We start from the raw sequence: 23,362 nt of genomic DNA on the forward strand, positions 1-23,362 counted from the left end.
GCAGAAGGAAACAGAGTATTTTTATTTAAAACGAAAAAAATTAAGGATGTATGATTAGAATAAGCCTCTCTCTCATATCTTTAATAGTAAGAGACAGCATTCTGATTCAGGTTCAGACAGTAGAGTAAGACTTTGGCAGTTTCTTTTAACAAATGTTTAAACTTTTGATGGCAAATGATATCAATTCCATGTATTGCGCAAAATGAGATTTCTCAATTTCGTTATTAACAATGTAAGAGTAGTGTTCCAGCACTCTTTTCCCTTATGAATGTTCAAGATTGTCTGAAGTAAGAAAGGTGACAGTTTGTTGAAGGGAATGAATGTAGCCACTAGATATTTTTTAAGGAATCTAGAGATTAGTTCTGAGATGCCAAAAATGTACGAGGTAGGAACACTTTGTATTGTTTCCTTGTTGTTAGCACTCAGCTTACAGGAATCAAAAATATGTTGTGTAATTCATCCTGAGAAGCCATTGAGATGCATATACCATTTGATGACCAGCAGGTCTTGCTGTAACTGTTGAGGTTTATAGCATATGAGCAACAGTTTCTTGCTCCTAGTCAGATGAACTAATTACTTTCATTTATCAAAATCCTACCTAACTAGATGCTATATTCAACAACAATCTGCTCACCATCCTTCTCAGACGACTGGAATTATAAAAGCTATTACATCATGCTCATATTATATGCTCTAAGCCTGAACTGCTATAGCAAAACCTGCTGGACATCAAATGATATATGCATCTCAGTGACTTCTCAGAACAGATTATGCAATATATTTTTGATTCCTTTAAGCCAAGTTCAAACAACATTGAAACAATACAAAGTGTTATATCCCATACATTTCTGACATCTCAGAACCAATCACTCGAATCCTTAACAAAATATAATCTAGTGACTACGTTCATTCTTTTCAACTATCATCGAGGTTTCTATCTTCTAAAATAAGCAATTCCCTCTGGCTCTTCCTGGAATCTATCAAGTTCAGTGCGACTGTCATCTTTCTCACACTCACAACCAAAATACATGGCTAAAAATACAGAAAATTGAAGATTCTTATCAACTGAGTTACAAAATTTCTTCATTACAGGATCCCCGTGTTAGACAACATTATCAAAAATGCACAAACTTAAAAACAGAAACCACAAATGAATCAAGTGACATAGAAGAGAAATGGGAAAATTTGAAACATATTCTCACAAAGGCAGTAACAGAAAGTTTAGGAATAAAGCGCAAATGGATTAGAAAAAGAGAACTATGAGACTGAAACAAAGAAATAAAAAAGGACAGTTACCAGAAATGGCTAAATTCCAAAACAATAGAAGAAACAGATGCAATTCAAAATGAGAAGGAAAAAGCATAGAGAGAGAGAGATGGAACAATTTCGTAACAGAACTAGAAAAGGATATATTTAAGCCACAACCTATAAAAAGTAATAAAATATATAAATAAAAAATAAAAGAAAAGATAAAAATACAAACAACAGATTTAGAAAATGGGTGACCTATTTCCGAAATCTCTGAACAGATGAGAACAATAAAAAAAAATTTTATAAAACAAAGAATGACCTAACAGAAAATGTCACAATGCTAGAACTGAAAAATACAATAAAGATGAAAAATAGGAAAACACCAGGAGAAGACAATATAAATATAGAACTATACAAAAATGCAGGTGAAAAATTTAATGAAAGACTTCTGAAATTTTTTAATATGATTTGGATGTCCAGAAAAACTCCTTACTCTTGGAAAAAAGCACCGGTTATCCCAATTTATAAAAAAAAGGAAATAAAAGACGACTGCAATAACTATAGGGGAGTTAGTCTGCTAAATATAGGATATAAAATATATGCATGAATATTAAAAGAGAAGCTAAACAGTATTATAGAGGACAAACTACTAGAAGAAAAAACAGTTTCCAAAAAGGCTGATCCTGCATAGATCCAATTTTTACTCTAAAATTATTAATAGAAAAGAGAAGAGAATTTCAAAAAGAAACACATATGGCCTTTATTATGAAAACATCTTTGACAAAATTAGTAGACAAAAATTGTTTAAAATATTAACCAATTTAAATATACCAAACCAACTTTTACAATCCATTCAAGAAATATATATACAGAAAATAAAACAGTAGTTAAATTAGAACACATCTCAGAATGGAAAGATATATCAAGAGTAGTATGACAAGGATGTACCCTCTCACCTCTGCTTTTCAATATATATATATATATATATATATATATATATATATATATATATAAATAAAATAATAACAATCTGGAAACAATATAATCCATTTAGTATACAAATAACCCCACAAATGAAGATAGATACACTTCTATTTGCAGATGATCAAATAGTATTAGCTACATCAGAAGATGATTTACAAAGATCATTAAATATCTCAAAACAATATAATATGACAATATCTAAAGAAAAACCAAAAATAATGGCATTCAAAGGCCATTATTTTTGTATAATATAATAATATTGGCATTCAATAAGAAGTAAAATAATGATAGATAATAAAATATTAGAACAAGTAAATACAGGAATACCTCGATTATCGCGATTATTGTTGCCACGAAAAATATCGTAATAATCGAATCCGCGATAATCGGGATAAATAATGCGTGTAAAATGGGTGATCATTGTCAAGGATTTTTCAAATCTATTAATTAAATTTTATATATGAAGTAAAAAAGAAATGTGTTAAACGTGTTAAGCAAAAAATGAAGGTTCGTTTAGAAAAACAAGATTATTCTTTAATCTTTATTTATATATAAGGGGCACATACAGTACATACAATTATTCTTTCTTGAATAAAAATTGGTGTAGAGTTGTCTGGTGGAATTTTTTCTTTCTTTTTTTCTTCGTATAAAACTTGGTAGCAACGGATGAAATTTTCAATTTCCTGATGAACTTTCATTGATCGCTCAAGATTAGGATCACTGTTCAAGATTTTTTTCTTTAAAATTTTCAGCAATTCTAAACATTTTGTCCATTTCTGTGAGGATAAATTCCTTCGGTGGCACGTCAATTTGTTCGTCATTATCATCGATTTGAGCATCATAAGCACGTTCTCTCGAAGGTTAATTAGGTCTTCATTCATCATCCAGCTCCTTATCATGTGACTGAAGCAGGTCCTGAACATCACATTTTTCAATTTCTTTTAGTCCTAGATCGAAGCCAAGCTTAGTTATGTCATTGATAACACGGGTAACTTCATTTTCAAATCATTTGCACAATGAGGAATAATCTTTTGCCAAGCCGCTCTTAGGTTGCTAGACATTACTTCACTCCATGCTTCCTTGACATTCTCAATGCAATTTTTCATATTGAATGCCTTCCAGAATTCTGTCAAAGTCATAGCTTCATCTCCTGTAGTCTTTTCTATTGCTTGTGTAAAAGTTCTTCATAGGTAATATGCCTTAAAGGATGTGATTACACCTTGATCCGTTGGCTGGATGATGGAAGTGGTATTAGGTGGTAAATAAATAACTTTTACATTTTTACACAAATCATTCAGTGCTGTTGGATGATAGGTGCATTATCTAATATCAACAAGATTTTAAAATCAAGATTTAATGACTTACAGTATCTTTCAGCTTCAGGATAAAAAGAGTTTTTAAACCAATCCTCAAAAATAGTTTTTGTCATCCAAGCTTTTCTATTGAATCTCCAATGAACAGGGAGAAAATTTTTTATCTAAACTTCTAAGCAGGCGAGGATTTTGTGAACGATAAATAAAGAGAGGCTTCATCTTGTAATCTCCAGAAGCATTGCCTCATAGTAAAAGTGTTACACGCTCCTTCGAAACCTTGTAGCCAGGTTGTGATTTTTTATTTTTTTGCTAAATTGTTTTAGTGGGCATTTTTTTTCCCCGTAATAAGCCAGTTTCGTTAGCATTAAATATCTGATCATCAGTATAATTCCTTCTTCAATGATCTGTTGCAATTCACCAGGAAAATTAGCTGCTGCTTTTTCATCGGCACTTGCAATTTCACCTTGTACACAAACACTATGAATGCTCAATCGCTTTTTGAGCCGATCAAATTACCCTGAACTTGCAGAGAAAGTTTCTTCCACTACTGCCGCCGAATCATTTTCGCTTTCTAATTGTTTTATTTTTAAAGTTTCAAACAAATTCAATGCTTTTGTTTTTATAGTCATTTGACTAAGAGGAATTCTCTTTTGGTTACAATCTTCTATCCACACTGACAATAGCATTTCCATTTCAATCATAAGATTGCTTCTGTTTCTCATAGTTTGGGACCCAGACGAGGTCGATGCACTTTGTCTAAGTTGCTTATAATTTGTAGCGTGGTCTAAAATATGGCGAACAGTTGATTCATTTAGACCGTACTCTCTTGCAATTTTGGCTTTGATTATGCCTGCTTCATACTTATTTATCATATGCAACTTATCTTCTAAGCTGATCACTCTACGTTTCTTCTTGATAGCTGTAGACTTGATATCATTCCTGTTTCTTTTAGCATTCATTGTAGGGGTAATTAAGAAGAGAAATAAATATCCACATGTACTTCAGGCAAAGGTGGGCAGTTACTGGTGAGTAGGCACCGTCGGATAAAAATGTAGCGCTACAAGAGAGCGATACCTGGAGAGTGGTGACTCGAACTGGTTGCATATGTAGTGAGCTACATCTTGCGGCCACGATAATTCAAGTTTGGAAGGCAATAATTGAAATTTTGGTATCAAATTACAAACCACGATAATCGAGGTATTCCTGTATTTTCAAATATTTGGGATGCAATTTATCATACGAAAAAGAAAAAGACAGACACTAAAATATCAAACTTTGTCAAAGTAAATGGCATAATAAATAATATTTAAGCCATCCGTAGTACAAATCACACTAGAATCAGACTATATAACGTCTTGTCAAAACCAACTCTACTAGATGGAAGTGAAACATGGACCATAAAAGTGAAAGATAAAAAACGAATTCAAACAGCAAAAATGAAATTTCTCAGAAAAATAGTAAGTCGGACCATAAAACAAATGAAGAAATTTACAACTCCTGAATATAAAACCAATTAATTACCACATAAGATAAACAAAAATGTATAGAACATTTAAATCGAATGGACAACAGCAGAGTACTGAAAATATTATACAAATATAAAATAAGTGGAAAAAGAAGAATTGGAAGACCAAGAAAGAGATGGCATGAGACTGGAACAGGCCACCTGGCATAAACTCATGTTAGGAAGAAGATTCACTCTTTTTGTGTCATTGTGTTAATTTGTTAAACCTACCTATCTTTGTATCATCAGCGAACAGTTGAACGTCTGCTGTCAGATTTAAGATGATGACTAGACACCTTAAATCTGGTAGATTTACACCCCCCATATACCACTTTCTGATAACTGTAGACATGGATAAGTAAGTGGCTGATAATCCATCAGCCACTTACTTATCCATGTCTACAGTTTATATTCGAATTCATATTCTCCAGTTTATGCAACAGCCTTTCGCTTGATATCCTATCAAATGCTTTGGCAAAATTCCAAGTATCACAACATATGCATTTCCTTTTAGCCATAACATTATTATAAAACATGAGCAAATTGTGCAAACATGATCTCCCTTTAGAAATCCATGCTGTTCCTTGCAAAGTATAGCTCAGCCCATTTCTACCTGCAAATGCTTACCAACTTCTCTAAAATCTTCGCACCCACTCCAGAGATAATGATAGGTTGACAGTTAGACATATCAATATTTGCACTACCCTTGTGCAATGGAATTATCATGCATTTTTTCCATTCCTGTGGGACTCTTCCTGAGATGAGACTCAAATTATACAACCATGTCAATGGCCTAGCCAGTTCAGCTGAACATTCCTTCAACATATTATGAGCAGTTAATTGTGATTACTTCCAATAGCTTTGAGATAGGCATGCAATCAGGACAGATGAGATTCAGCCATCCTGAATGACAGAGTTTTAAGAAACAGATGATCAAATTTAAATCTATTTGAGTACAGAATAGTAGTTTGATTCCAAAGAATCGTGTGGCTGGTGTCAATGTACTTTTAACACTTTCACAGCATGGATTCACTGAAAGTTTAATCTATGCATCATCTTCAAACCATGTTAGAAGCCATTATCTTTTCTACCCTCCAGCATGGACAAATTATCCTCTGACCTTGCCTTGTGTTTATCAAGTGGTATACCTTGTTTGTAGTGATTTTGTCTGACACACAGATTCAAATCCAGGAACATCAGAACAGATTTATTAGATTCCAAGAATCTGATGTAGTCTTGATAAACACTAAGGCAAGAGGATGGTAATTTATCCATAATGGATGGTAGAAAAGAGGACAGTTTTCAAAATAGAAGATGATACATAGATTAAACTTTCAAAGAACACATGCTATTTGTTGTGATGTTCCTATAAGGTAGGTGTGGCAACTCTTAATTGACTGTGGTCTGAGTGGAGGATTATACTTATAATTTTCTGATAAAGTACAGGTTATGTCCATTTGCAGTCAGCATAGCATGTATTCTATATTTTTAACACATGCTAACTTTCATAATTTATGGGATATCAGCTCAGTTGCTAAAAGTAGTGTTCAGCTGAACTGGCTGTGACTTTGAACTTTTATTTGAGTCTTAGCAGGAAATATTCCAGAGGAGTGGTGAGACTATTGTAATCCAATTACAGAAGAGTGGTACAAAGATTCATATATCTAACTAAAACCACATATCTCTGGAATAGTATGAAAGATATTGGAAAAAATAAGTGAGACCTCACATACAGAAATGAGTTGACAGAAAAATCTATGTTTGTAATGAACAGCACAGGTTTAATAAGGGAAGGTCATGTTTGAGTAACTCTCACATTTTATAATAATGTTACAGTTGACATGGACAAGTGGAATGGATACACCACAGAACTTTTGGACTTAGTGCTAAAGCTTCTGACAAGAATGGAAAGCTGCTACATAAGTTAAAGGATATAGGTCTGAATTATAAACTATTAGCTTAGATAAGAGGATAGCTGACTCACAGATTTAAAATATATGGAGGAGAAGGGTGAGTCTACAAGATTTTAGATATATCCCAGTGATCAGTGTTTGGTCCACTATAATTCAATCTTCATATTAATGACATGGGAAAGATATGACATACAGCTGTTTTTTTCTGATTATGCAAAGATGAGTAAGGTAATCGGGAATGCTCATATGCAGTACTTGCAGAATAATTTGAATAGGTTGGAATTGTGGACTTGTGAAAATGACTGTCATTTCAATGTTATAAGTGCAAAGTTATGCACTTTGGTGTAATAAGATATCCGATGGCATATTATACTGATGCAGTTATGCTAGAAGAAACTCATCTCAGTTTTATTAGATTGGAAGTTGAAGTTCAAGGGCCATACAACAAAAATTGAAATACAACTCACTATAACTGTAATACTGAAACAAACATGTAAGAATAAGGAAGTCATTTTGCCTCTTTGCAAAGCCCTAATGATGACCACACCTGGACTATTGTGCACAGATCTAGTCTCCTGGTTTTCAAGATGATTTAGATATAGTGGAGAGGTTGCAAAGAGAGTACAATGTTAAAGATGATACAGGAATTCTGGAATTGTGAGGACAGATTTCAAATATGTGGACTGCAGACACTGGCAAGGAAGAGGTAATATGACAGAGACCTACAAACTTTTGAAAGTTTGTATATGGAATTTTTTTGTTTTATGGAAAATAATTCTCAAGTTGAGCATTATTACATCAAGAAAGGAGAAAGAGATAGACTTTTTCTCATATAGCAGTGTGTGATTGGAATGGCTTGCCTTTGGAAGTGGTGAGTGCAAACAGTGTGAACGAATAAAGAGCCAAGAGGCTATTTTTCTGGCAGAGTAAATTAAGTTAAGGGGATAATAAATCCCTCATTATTTTAAAGCCGGATACGAAACTCGGAGATCAAAATCTAAGAGTTTCATGCCGAAGAACTATTGGCAAGCCCAAGCGTAAATCATCACCTGGGTAGTACAACACTAGGGCAACTCGTTGCAAAGGTGGAGCAAGATTCGTCACTATCCTTAATATTTTCTCATAATGTAAAATGCAGCTCCTAGGAGATGTATTACTGTTTTACATTATGAGGAGAGGTTACTACCCAGACCGGTTTGAACCTTTATTGAGGTCTCATCAGTGAGTAGGTAGACCTGAAATACCAAGGTTTAAGTGAACCGAACTTACATATACCCCCTACTAACGAATTGCCAGACCGGTGTACCCATATATTATTATTACTACGATAAAGAGCCAAGAGGCTATTTTTCTGGCAGAGTAAATTAAGTTAAGGGGATAATAAATCCCTCATCATTTTAAAGCCGGATACGAAACTCGGAGATCAAAATCTAAGAGTTTCATGCCGAAGAACTATTGGCAAGCCCAAGCGTAAATCATCACCTGGGTAGTACAACACTAGGGCAACTCGTTGCAAAGGTGGAGCAAGATTCGTCACTATCCTTAATATTTTCTCATAATGTAAAATGCAGCTCCTAGGAGATGTATTACTGTTTTACATTATGAGGAGAGGTTACTACCCAGACCGGTTTGAACCTTTATTGAGGTCTCATCAGTGAGTAGGTAGACCTGAAATACCAAGGTTTAAGTGAACCGAACTTACATATACCCCCTACTAACGAATTGCCAGACCGGTGTACCCATATATTATTATTACTACGATAAAGAGCCAAGAGGCTATTTTTCTGGCAGAGTAAATTAAGTTAAGGGGATAATAAATCCCTCATCATTTTAAAGCCGGATACGAAACTCGGAGATCAAAATCTAAGAGTTTCATGCCGAAGAACTATTGGCAAGCCCAAGCGTAAATCATCACCTGGGTAGTACAACACTAGGGCAACTCGTTGCAAAGGTGGAGCAAGATTCGTCACTATCCTTAATATTTTCTCATAATGTAAAATGCAGCTCCTAGGAGATGTATTACTGTTTTACATTATGAGGAGAGGTTACTACCCAGACCGGTTTGAACCTTTATTGAGGTCTCATCAGTGAGTAGGTAGACCTGAAATACCAAGGTTTAAGTGAACCGAACTTACATATACCCCCTACTAACGAATTGCCAGACCGGTGTACCCATATATTATTATTACTACGATAAAGAGCCAAGAGGCTATTTAACGATAGTGACAAAGCTTGCTCCACCTTTGCAACGAGTTGCCCTAGTGTTGTACTACCCAAGTGACGACTTACGCTTGGACTCGCTGATAGTTCTTCGGCATGAAACTCTTAGATTTCAATCTCCGAGTTTCGTATACAGCTTTAAAATAATGAGGGATTTATTATCCCCTTAACTTAATTTACGCCACCGGAAAAATAGCCTCTTGGCTCTTTATCGTAGTAATAATAATATATGGGTACACTGGTCTGGCAATTCGTTAGTAGGGGTATATGCAAGTTCGGTTCACTTAAACCTTGGTATTCCAGGTCTACCTACTCACTGATGTCACTACCCAGATCAAAACCGATCTAGGTAGTGACCTCTCCTCATAATGTAAAACAGTAATACATCTCCTAGGAGCTGCGTTTCATTATGAGAAAATATTAAGGATAGTGATGGAGCATGCTCCACCTTTGCAATGAGTTGTCCTAGTGTTGTATTACCCAGGTGATGACTTACGCTTGGACTCGCCGATAGTTCTTCGGCATGAAACTCTTAGATTTTGATCTCTGAGTTTCGTATCCGGCTTTAAAATAATGAGGAATTTATTATCCCCTTAACTTAAGTGTGAATGAATTCCAAAAAAAGGTGCAACAGCTGGTGTGGGTTACTCCTTTGAGGTCTCTGATAATAAGTCTTCTGACAGAAGGGAATCAGCAAAACTGATGGAGGGATGGGCATATAAGTTTTTTACATTTTCTGTGATAGTTGATTGCATGAAGAGGGCTTATTAGGGATGGCTGTTATTAGATGCAATTCATATTCAATAGTTAACTTGATATGTACATGCTGCTAATCTTTCATTCTTTTCTTGTTTTCTTGATAATGTCAGCAGCAAAATAAATTCTGAATTTTTTTTTTTTAAAACATGTGCTACCACCTTTATTTCATAATAATGTCTACAATAAAATAAAAACAGAATTTATTAAGAATTTATGAACATTGTCACTACAGACATTCCCAAAATAGCCTGTTATTTATATGGGGTGCACATGAACTGGAAATGGAATATCCAATGTTTTTTTTTATTTATTTATTTAAATATATTTATATTTAAATCTTTCTGTATAACACTGTCATGTTGAGGATATAAAAAAGGCAGATTTAATCTACTCAAATATTCAACTGCATCAGTTCAAATAAAAAAATGGGGTGGATAATGTTCTGAGCCAAGAAATCTAAGCCCTGTTATCAGATTTTTTTTAAATTTATATTTTCATTTTTATAATAATTCAAAATACAAATAACAAGAGAACATTTGGCTTTGTTATAGTTCAGCTGAATAATTGCAAGTACTGATTTTTGTGTTTAGTGGCAGACCTATAATTATCTCCTAAACACAAAATGTTAATAACGTTAATCATAATCACTGGTATACATCCTCCTGCGATGCATTAGATATGAACTGTTTTTGTTTTTTTCTTCCAATTTGGTCTATGTTTTGTCAGCTTTTACAATGAGGGGCTTCAGGATTAATATCCTAAAGCACTTCAAAACTATAGTAATCCATCTATATTATCCTCTAGGTCTTTTACTAGTCATTTTGGTCCTTAAATGCTTATTGTGCTTATTTTTCATCTCTCACTGTTTAAGTGATAATACACTCTTAGATTAATGTTAAATACCCTATGGCACACGTATCTCTAAAAGAACAATATCACAAATTCACATCTTAGAATGCAGTTAATGTCTATTTTCAGTTTTAGTCTTTTACTGCTGATTTTCAAAGCAAATTTGTTAGAGCAATTACTTAAAGACTCTAGACTGACATCAAATTTATGTAAGAGAAAAACATTATCAAGTTATGATCTTAGTTTAATATCTCTTTTATTGAATATCAGGTTTAATAAGACTTTCCATAATTTTTATGTGAATTCCTACCATGAAACATTGTAAACTTATAGCACACTGAATACATGGGCAGGCAAACAGTTTAATAATCCGAAAGCCAGATCTAGAGCCCCCAAACGGAATTTTTTTTTGAAGCCGCTTCAGGCCAACAATAAGAATGATAGTCTGCACTGGATGATGGCAATTGTCTACACCTGGACATTCACGAACATCAATGCCCAGTGAGATTTAAATCTGCAGCAAGGAATTATAAATAAGATATACTTATTAAAAATAAGCCAAGAGAGTATAAAATCCTGCCTTACAGTGCATTTAACATTAAATGATAGTACACAATTCAAACTGCTGTTTTCAACTTATGCATAAGCTATGTATTACTCTATAAAAGGTTCCTTTTACACCATGCAGATTTAGTATTTTGAACAGCTTTACTATTGATAACTGATCATATGGTCTTTTGATTTTAAATAAAAATGTGTAATTATATTAACATGATTTCTCAACTAACTCTTGTAAGAAAATCTTCTTGTCTTCACAACTTTTATCTGGCCTAAATTCTAACTTGTTATTCAATTTTCTGTTCCACAGATTTTTGCAAGCATACTTGAGAATACCATTTCTTAAGCATGCTTGCAGAAATCTTTCCTGAAACACTAAAGAAATTCCTACTCTTATTTATTTATGTATTTTTTTTTTTTGACAAATTGGTACAATAAGAGCTCTATTCCATCTGAGATCTGACCTCATTATGAATCCTTCTGGATTACAGTACCATGCTTATACCAACATATTTTTGTCAGGTCAAATATCACTAACTCCAGGTTGCCTTTCTGTTTATGAAAGCTTCTACCTCCAGGTGTTATATACTTTTAGATTACATTCCTCTTGGATATGTTCTACCATTTTATCCTCATTTAGTAATTTTCCAAAGAAGAAGAAATATTTATTTAGATATCATTAAGCAATGGCTACAAAAAATGTTGTAGATGTTACATAAGGAAAAAGGTGATCAGCAGATTCAAGCAGTACAAGGCACAGGCAAGAATGGTGACAAACATGGTAAAGAAGACAAAATCAGATTATGAGAGAAAATTAGCTGGGCAGGCCAAATGAAATCCCAAGAAGTTATTTTACTATGTGGTAACTAAAAGGAGGAATGACTAATGAAAATTAATTGTAGGCAGTGACCAGAGCTGATGAAATAGTTCAGTTATTGAATTATGGGGTGATCCAGATGGAAATATGGCAGTGAGAGATGACAGAAACTGATGTGGGAAGAGTAGATAAATTGATGAGGGTATATACTACAAAGAGAATTTCATGTGGCAATGAGTTTGAAGCCATCTGGTGTGAGGTGGAATCTAACAAGATCAATTACATAGTGGGGGTGTTGTTAACGACCTGGTGGATCAGATGCTAGTAATGAAGAAATGCATCACCAAATAGACAAGATGAGCATGAAAAGAGTAATAATAATGGGAGACTTTAATTATCCAAATATTCATTGGAGGGCAGTAGAATCTCATGAGAAGAATGAAAATGCATTTACTAAGCTGTTGTGAGACAACTTCCTAAAGCAGCATGTGACAGAAGGAACCTGAGGTGAAAGAGTGTTAAATCTGATTATAGTATCAGAGGGCGTTCCAGTTAAAGATGTAACCATTCTGCCTCCAATTGGTGACAGTGATCATGTGGTACTCACTTGGGAAGTGACTAAGTATATGAATGTTCCATTCAGAAAAGATTACATGCTGAAATACAAAGCAGGAAATTATGACCAACTGAGGAATATAATGAGTTTAGTGGAATGGGAAACATTTAAACAATACTTAAATCATGCGATATCAAAATGTATCCTGAGAGTTCGAAGAATAAATAGGGTAGGAGTCAAATGGATGTGTAATTGTATTAAGCAAGAGATTCGTAAGAAAACGATGATGTGGAAGGAATACCGTGTGCATATGGATGATGTCCGTTATGAAAATTATAAGCAGCAGGTCAGAAGAGTCACAACAGTTGAATAGAAAGCAAAGTCTGAGTATGAAAAGAAACTGGCTCTGCATGCTAAAGACAACCAACAAGAATTCTATTCGAAATGCTACAAGTAATAGAAAGAATGAATATGAAAGAATAACTCTTCTAAATGCAGACAGCATGGGGTTACAGATGCAGAAGATGTTGCTCAACTAACGAGTGCCCATTTTGTTAAAAGCTATCGACTTGGTGTATGAGGGCGGGGTATTAGAGCTGTTGCACAAACTGAATAAGAATTCAGAAATAGGGACTGATGGGATATCAGCATGTGTGTACTAAAAGTGTTCAGCTGAACTGGCTATTCCTTTGACCAGGCTGTTTAATAGGAGTATCAGAACAGGTAAATTCTGCAGGAAATAAAGAATATACAGTAATTCCATTGCATAAGGGTAGTGCAAAAACTGATGTATCCAACTATCGACCAATTAGCATCTCGGGAGTAGTGGTGAAGACTTTGGAAAAATTGGTTAGGGCTCACATTCAGAAATGGAAATCTCTACTTTGCAATGAGCAACATGGGCTTACTAAGGGAAGATCATGTTTTAGCAACTTGCTCACATTCTATAACAATGTTACCATTGAACTAGAGAAGGGGAATGAATACACCATGATACTTTACGATTTTGCTAGGGCTTTTGACAGAATACAGCATGGTAGACTGTTGAATAAATTGAAGAATATGGATTTGGATTATAGAATATTAGCATGGATAAGAGGATGGCTGATTAACAGATATCAAAAAGTGGTATATGGTGAATGTGATTTCACATCCACCATATATTGTATATTGGGAAGGATTTGACAAGTGACATAAAACTATTTGATGATGATAATGCAAAGAAAGGCAGGATTGCTGCTGAATTGCAGTACTTGCATAATGATTTGAACAGGCTGGAATTGTGGGCATGTGAAAATAAATGTCAGTTCAATGTCAGTAAATGTAAACACGTTCACTTCAGCGTGATTAGATATCCAATGTCGTATTATATTGGTGGGATTATGCTAGAAGAAGCTGATGAGGCTAGGGATCTTGGAGTGTTAGTACATAAGAAGTTGAAGTTCAGAGCGATGTAGCAAAGATGCAAATACAACTCAAAAAATAATTTCAATGCTGAAACAAATGTTTACATGCAAAGATAAGGATGTCATTTTGCCTCTTTACAAGGTCTTGATAAGACCTTGCTTGGATTATTGTGTGCAGGTCTAGTTTCCTGATTTCCATTGTGATTCTGATATATATTGGAGATCAAGATATATTGGAGATATAGATTATTCCACAATCCTGATATCATATATCAGGATTGTGGAATACTAATTATGAAGACAGATTGAGAATTTGTAAACTGCAGACACTAGCAAACAGGAGAAAAAGGGGTGGTATGATTGAGACTTACAAACTTCTAAAAGGGTCATACAGGATTTCAACTGATGGAATTTTTCAATTTATGGAGGGTGGGGAAACGACAAGAGGGCATCCTTGGAAGCTGAGAATGAATGCTGCTAAGAAGGGGTGAAGGTGAGATTTTTCTCTCACAGGGTGGTGTGTGATTGGAATGGATTGCCATTGGATGTTGCGAGTGCAAACAGTGTGAATGAATTCAAGAATAAGTATAATAGCTGATGCGTGTAGTATGTGGCTTCTTTCAACGAGTAATGGCCCTGACTCCCTGGAGGTCTCTCTTAATAATAATAACAATGATAGTGGCATATGTATTATGATGATGTCCAAATGAAACAGCATTGATTCTGAGTATTTAACTAAAGTCTCAGTTAAGGTAAGGTTCCAAAGGAGTAGAAGGAAAGAAAATAATTAGAAAATTTTGCTGCCTTTGTTCATTTATCTCTATAATTCATTCCTAAAACCAGTGGCGGACCATCACATAAGTGCAAGAAGCATGCACTTGGGGCCTCCAAAGAGATACATTCTGCAAACCTCAGACACAGATACCATCCTCATCTAGACAATTTGCCATTCGGCGAACGACAAACAGCATAGTAAAAGTTTTTACTACTTAATAGCTGACCAATAAAATTTCCTTTTCGACCATGAGAAAATATCTTAAGTAATAAATAATATTTAAAATTCTTTGTGCGTTTACATATCTACTATCCAGTCAAATAAGCACAGCTGATCTTCTCTTGAAAACTGTGTGAACAAATAAAGTGCTTAACTGCTTGTGTTTGTTGTGCTTGGCATTTTATTGTCACTTTTTTGTAAAAGAAACATTATCAAGTATTCATGTATTATATTATTGTCTATGTTAAATATAAGCACTGTTCATTGTAATCACTAGTTATTAGAAAATTATTAGAATCAACAGCAAGAACCCATTCAAAACAGTAAAATCCACTGCATTTTAGTCAACTATTAGAATCATTGAATATTAAAATCAATTTAAAGCGAAATTCAATTAATTTTATTTTACTAATATTTTTACTTTAACCCGGCATTAGTAAGTCGGCGTTATCACAGTTATTTCATTCTATATCTTTGGGGGCTATGACACCCCACCTTACTAACGCCAGGTTAATTTACTTAGCATTTTTTATTTTATTTAGCCATGGAGAGAAGATTTCAGAGCAGAGCTGAGAAACACAAAAGGTTAAAAGAAAGGAAAAATATGCACTGCAGCAAAGAAATTCTAAATTTTAACTGACTAAATTTTTTAACTGAGCGAAACTGAAAAAGAAATTGAAATACATACAGAAAGATCAACAACTTGCACTATACATATTACCGACGAAGAACAAAATAACTCTGAAGAGGAATTGGAAAGAACCGAAAAGCGAATTGAAAAGGAAGAGAAGATCAAAAAAAAATCTGAAGGATTAAAAACCTTGTGCTATAGATGTTCCTAATGAAGAAAAACAGCAAAGAGCAATGAAACAACAAAACAAATTTTGTCAAGTTTCAGCAGACTGTAGTAAAAATGAAAACCTGTGTGATTTTCCCAATGATATTGCATTGTGGCCAGTGAATTTATCTGATAAAATGATAGAATACTATTTAATCAATAACCCATATAACACTGGAGATATTACAACTCTTAAAGTACAATACAGTAAAACCCCGAAGTTACGCGGTAGGTGGGACCAACAAAAAGCGCATAAGTCGAATTCGCGTAACTCAGGGTATAATTTTGCATGTAATTTATATATACAAACATACAATTGGAACCAAAGGTTTACAAAAACACCTATATTTTTTAAGAAATATAATCATAATTGTAGTTTTTCGTACATAAAAAAAAAGTTATTTCGATGTCGATGGTTTCATAAAATCTAATAGATTTGTCTGACGGCATAATGTCTTTTTCTTGTCACGCAAAATTTCTTCATAGCAAGAAAAAAAAACATTTACTTTGGAATCAAAATCCTTAATAATGTTGAATTTTGTTTCCAAAGTAAATGTTTTTTTTTTCTTGCTAGCAGTAGAAGAATCAGACTTGCTTCTTTTGGATGACATTATTATTTTTTATGTGATAAAATTTTTATCAAGAACATAACATTAAACAATCGCAAGGTTTGTTAGACTATAAAAATCGTGTATGAATGGAGACCGCGCAAAACACGTCAGTGCTTGTTCACAGCATGTGCAACACTGGCGAATGTGGCCGGTGCCTGAAAGATACGACTAGTGGTGAGGCGTGAAGCGGGACAGGAATACGTACATATAAGAAACCGCATAACTCCAGATTCGCATAAGTCGGGGTATGACTGTATACAGATAGGAACCGATCTTACTATAGAAATATTTCCAAATCTAATTTTTACTGTGTGAAAGCAAATGGCACCAAAGAATTTCGTCAATGGTTATTATTTTCAGGAACAAGTAAATATGTCTATTGTTATGTGTGCAGACTATTTTCTGAATTACAAACAAAATTTTTAACAGGGTTCAACGACTGAAGAAATGTAGCCCGAAGCTTGAAATTATTGTTAACTCTCCAAAAAAGATTATCGATTACTGAACGTATCATTACACACTTGGAAATGCAAATTGATTCAGAAGCAAAAGCATTGGCGAGCCATTTTAAAATGAGTGAGTGCTACTGTGAAATTATTGGTCAGTTTGGGATTAGCATTTTGTGACCACAGAGAAGGCACAGATTCCAATAAAAGGGGAAAGTTGTATTGAGTATCTTGCGGAATTCGATAGTTTTTTGAAAAGTCATTTGCAAAGATTCAGTAATCCAGGTAGAGGCAAAGTGAATTATTTATTGCACATTGTATGTGATGAATTTATAAATTTAATGGGCAGCGAAGTTCAGAAATATTTAATTTCTGAGGTTAAAGGAGCAATTTATTATGCCATTATTGTACGCTCTACTCCTAATATAACTCGTGTAGACCAACTTTTATTCTGAAATTTGTTGATAAAAATGGAAATATAAAAGAATGGTTTTTTTTGGATTCCTTAAAATCGAAAATCACGATTCTGAATACTTAGAATGGATCGTATTAAATTTTTTGGGAGAGTTATTATTATTACATCATACCTCCAGGGAGTCCAAAGACTCATCGAGGGAGGGCACCTACTCTACAACTCTGTCTCCACCACTCAATCCACCAACTATCATCATCATCTACACGAATGCCATCTACCGCCCGCTGCCACCACTAGTATTTTCATAGACAATTACAAACATCCATGCCCACGGCAAGATTCAAACCCGCAGCCTTTTGGCTGGAGAGTAGATACGCTAACCACTTAGCCAACCAGGCAGCAAAATAAAACTGTAGGGGTCAAATGTACGATAATGCGGCAAATATGGCTGGAAAATACAGTGGATTCATATTGATACAGCGACCTATGTACCATATGCTAGCCATAACTTAAATAGGAATCCTTGCAAAGCTTATTAATGTGGATTCTTATGCAATTATTCATGTAACAGAAAGCAAAACATTTTCTTTGATAACATCCATGTATCTGTAAAATCTTTCATGATGTGTAACTATCATGTTCACTTTAACATATTTCTCTAAGGAGATCGCACTTAAAGAAATGTCAAATTTTGTCTGTAATAATCTTGTATTTGTAATAAATTAACCATGAGCCTTCATTAAAATAATGTGCTGTATGACATCATCATTATATAATGCTGTTAACTCATGTCCATAAATGGCAATTTCAAAAGGTGTGTGTGAAGTATGATGTCATCATGGTCAGATATCAATACGTGACCATATATGGAAGTTTCTTCGAGAGATGTGCGCATGCATACAATGGAAGTCAGGGCCTATATAAGGCGAGATCGAGAAGGACTTTGCCTTAAGTTTCTTGATCTTCTCTTACCTGGGTACACCACGTGAAGTCCGCTGTCAGTAGTCGAAAGAAAAGCGCCATAAGTCTTAGATTCTCAGTCTTCTCCTACCTGTATATCCACCACCATCAGAAGTATTGTGTAGATCATCTCTCTAGGAAAGAACTACACACTGCCGCTATATTAAAAGTCCTAAAGGGCATAGAATAATCTACATCTCAGACAAAGAAGAAATTTGGCAGGAAATCAAAAACGAACCAGAAGAAAGATAAGGAGAATTTTTGTGTGAACAAAGGATTCATGTAAAAGGCAGTGCTGAATGAGAATTGTAAGTAGTTATATATGTGATAATTCCAAACAAGAGTGTACATCAAGTGTGTCTGTTTATGGGTTAAAATAAAACATATATTGAATTAAGCTTACTGCTTTATTGTGTGTGTGTGTGTGTGTGTGTGTGTGTGTGTGTGTGTGTGTGTGTGTGTGTGTGTGTGTGTGTGTGTGTGTGTGTGTGTGTGTGTGACTGGGAATATTCTAGATTGTGATTCAGATGGAAGTAAATTAGAACTAAATTTGAATTAAGAAGAAATGAAAATAACAAAGAATTGATGTAACAAAATCTGCTTTAACTTTAGTTTAATATCTTATAATCTCGCACTCAATGCATCAATTTGTTAGACTATAGAACATGAGGACATATGATCTAGTAGGAATAAATAAAAGGTGGCAATCGACCATAAACAATAATTCACGAAGTTTTAAGTAAAAAGAACAAAGACGAAGCAGGGTTGAGAATTATGAAACAGAAATACAGAATGTTATAACATATCCTTCCTTAACCCAAATTCTCCCAATTTTTTTTTTTTTTTTTTAATATCTCCTACTTTAAAGCATTCCCGTCATGTTATAGAATTTCTGCTGAGTCTGACACCATTCAGCTATCTACAAATTGTTACAAACCAAATTCTTATGTTTGGATGCACTGTTTCATAAAACTTTACTGCAGCCATGCCCAGTTCTCATGTTCATGTGTCTATTGCAATTTCTGATTTTTGCAATTACTTTTTTTGTACAGTTTGCCCAGACCATTCATATTTTTAGTCTCCATTTTACCACTGAAATATTAATAGTTTTTGGTTAATACACATATTCACTCCAGCAATTTCTGACACAGTTAAGAATTTGTTACATTTAGTTGTTCTTGCAATTGCTGATCATCAGCTCAAATGGTATTTCTAGGCTGATCTGAATGAGATTTATTGGACTCCCACCCATGAATGGTTGTAAAAACTTACCAGAAACTTTGTTTACACAGTACTGAAGATGGGATGAAGGTTATGTAGACCCTGCTCTAGAGATAAACAAGAAACTTAAGTAACTTCAGGCCCCCAATAAGCAGAATGATGGTTTCATACATGAGAGATGAAATTCAATTCTCACCTCAAGACATTCACATCAATGCTTGCAGCGGGATTTGAACATAAGTGATCTTGTCGGTTAAAGTGCCAATTTGGTCTGCATATTTTGATACTATAATCCATTCGACTGATTATTCAGGTCAATTATTAATTGTTTTAAATAACTATATCCAACCAGGCAATTGAGCAAATATTTTATTTTTAACAATTGTTGACACATGTACACAGAAACAGAATTTATTAACTCCATGGAGCTATCTCCCATGGAGGGATTTGAACCCACAGTCTATTAGAGAATGAATATGTTAACTGCTTGGCATAATCAAAATAATTTTTTTTTTATTTTGATTGTTCAAAATAATTCCGATTTTCAAATTCCAAATTTTCTTTGTTGCATTCTCACATATCAGTAAATCAGATCCTCACAATCGAGAGGAACTAATCATTAAGGATGCATCGAAGCATCAAATACTTGGTTTGAAATTTGGAAGAAACATGGTGAATTAACTTTTATAAAATCAATGTTTTTGGAAAAAAAACTGATTAAAATGTTAATGTTTATTTTTTATTTAATTGTTTATAAAATTTAATTAATTATGCTTTGCCTGAATTTTAGTATTTTGGCCAAACTGCAGAATGATGATTAAAAAATGTATGTAATAATACTTCACCTAATCATGTAACTATGTGAAAATAAATGAATAAGTATATGTATGTATGTGCATATAGAAACTTCTGAAGTTTTGAAAACTAACTGAAGAGATTATGAGAATTCAATCTCATAATCTCTTACAAAAAACCATGGAACTTCCATGAAACATACGCCTTGCCGCTCGCTCTTGACATCCACTGAGACCAATCGTAGATAGTATTGACTTGCCTACCTACAGCTTATCTAAGTTTCTGGCTTCATCCTTAAAAGGTTTTACAGGAAATTCTTCTTCATATATAAAAAACTCAACAGATTTTGTCTCGAAAATGAAAAATTTAAAACTCCAGCCTTCAGATATCATGGTGAGCTTTGACGTGGTGGATCTCTTTACAAACGTTCCAACTCAAGAGGTTCTCGATATTTTAAAGAACAAGATTTCAAAAAAGATGTTTGCCATGCTATCACATTGCATTCACTCCGGCTACTTTCAATATGAGAAAAAAGTTTACAAACAAAATAAAAGATTGGCAATGGGCAGACCCCCCCATCTCCTACATTAGCTAACATCTTTTTGAAGATTTCGAACAAAAGGCAATCTCCTCAGCTACTCTTAAACCAAAAATTTGGCTGAGATTTGTAGACGACATATTTCTTATCTGGGAACACGGAACCGATAACCTTCAGTCTTTTTTAAATCATTTAAACAACTTCCACCAAGACATCAAATTAACAATGGAGGTTGAAGAAAATGGATCTCTTCCCTTCCTGGACGTAAGACTAAGATATCTGATTCTATAAAAATCTCAATCTTTAGAAAATCTACGCACATGGATAGATACCTACATGCGTCCTCACACTGCTATCCTGCACAGAAAGTGGGTATCATCTCAACCCTAGCACATCGTGCCAGATCTATACTGTCAGATGATGAAGTGCTAAAAAATGAACTACAACATCTACAAAGAACCTTCACAAGTAATGGCTACTCGTCGAAAACTATTAATAAGTATCTATACCGCCGCCATCCAAACAACTCAGAAACACAAGACAACCCCAAAGGTTATATCTCCTTACCATGCATCAGCTGATGCATGCACCATGCATGCAAATATATATATATATATACACACACACACACACACACACACACACACACACACACACACACACACACACACACATACGGCTATGAAAAAAGCATGTATCTTTAATATCCCCTATTTATGTTTATTTTACAGTGCCCAAAATGAGGACTTCTGATAAAAAGAGAAAATAAAATTTTGCTTTCCGTAAATACAATCATCATCATTTTACATTATGGCTTAAGCTAATAAGACAATTTGGTCAGCTAAATCCCAAATTGCCAGGCCATTCTTGTTCGTTCAGTATCCAGGGTGCGCCACAAGAAGATGAGGACTGGACATTAATTTAAAAGCCCCAGTTGGTTCTCTTTAAAAGGCTAGGTGGAGGTCTCTTCCCAGTTATATGGCTTTAACCCTTAAGCACCCTGAATATAATTATCAAATTATTAAGTATAGAGCCAAAAAGCTTCAATTTGAAATAAATAAGATACTGAAATGGATCCATCTATATTTTATATAGACAAATATAGAAAGAAACTTTCAGTTTCAAAAATTTACTAGAAAATTTGTAAGACGTAACCTTCTCCTAAGCTTTCTTTCTACTAAATTTTCAAAAGTAAGAAAATTTTTCTACATTTCTTACTTTTGTTTGTTTCCATATTTTGTTATGAAATATAGATGTATCTGTAATACTGTCAATTGTGTTGACAATCTTATCATCTAATCAATCTTATATAAGACAAACATAAGCTTCTTAGATTTGTCTATAGTTTAATATTTTATTATGCACCCATTGCAAAATCACTTATAAATTTAAATTTCTGACATAGGTCAGTACAGCACTGAATGAGTTTTTTATCAATTAGTGGAGCCTCCGATGAGAGTTTGATGAGTCCAGTAGTGATTTTGGGTCACTCAAGTAAGATTTAGACTGATCGTCTGGAGTCACTCAGACGTTTTTTTGAAGTTTTTGAAGGCTGTAATCCCTGTACTTTACCTCAAATTTTTTGAACTTAGTCAATATGAAGTGTGCTATTTCAGGCTAGTGAAACTTACTCAATGCATTAATAAAACGCAAATACACAGGTTGTGTGCAGAGTTCGTGTTGTTTAAATAATGCAAGCCCAGGTAACTCCAATTCCAGTCTTGTTCTCATAAGCTTACTTGTAAATTTTTGAAACTTGACATTCTTTCTGCATTTGACTATAAAATATAGATGAATCCATAACATCCACCATTTTGATATAATAAAACTATCATTTAATTTCACAGAGAACCATTTAAAAAACAAACAGCAAAAAAACAGAAAAAAAATATTGTACTTATTTCTTCAAATAGCAAAAATATTAACAGAACTTATTGTGAAATATTGAGAATAATTATTGATTTAATAATCAAAATGAATCTGCGATAAATTATGAAGGTAAATGAATTTTTCAGCAATTTTTGGACATAGCATATGTCTGATTTCTTCATAACTTATGGAGACAAGCTTTTGAGGAATATGCTGGTAGCGGTAGCTAGTGTCAAAAGAAATTGTACTGCAGAATAAGTTTATTCATTAGCTGTGGAACCCCTTCTATTTGAACAGTCATGCAAGATAAGGAGACACTTTTTCTTGATTGGTTGGGTTTGTTATGATACATGTAACAGGAATTTTTCTGCTTCAGTCGGCTGAATACTTCCACTGATTTGGCCAAATCTGAATGTCTGAAAAAACGCCAAATTGCCTGAATACTGAAGCAAAACCAAATATCCAGCACATTCCTACTAATTATACAGGCAAACCAACCATGAGAACATATGCAATTTACAGACAAGTGGTGGTGGTGAGCAGTA

At 34.1% G+C, this 23,362-nt stretch overlaps 1 protein-coding gene across 1 annotated transcript in view; it reads right to left on the bottom strand.

Moving 5' to 3' along the window:
- Pi3K21B (phosphatidylinositol 3-kinase regulatory subunit alpha) overlaps positions 1-23,362 on the bottom strand; it is a 405,502-nt gene that overhangs the window by 362,622 nt on the left and 19,518 nt on the right. The window lies entirely within an intron of this gene.

This window comes from Typopeltis vanoorti, chromosome 3 (assembly GCF_054136105.1).
Source record: "Typopeltis vanoorti isolate ZY-2024b chromosome 3, IOZ_Tvanoo_1.0, whole genome shotgun sequence".
In the NCBI taxonomy this organism is placed as follows: Eukaryota; Metazoa; Arthropoda; class Arachnida; order Uropygi; family Thelyphonidae; genus Typopeltis; species Typopeltis vanoorti.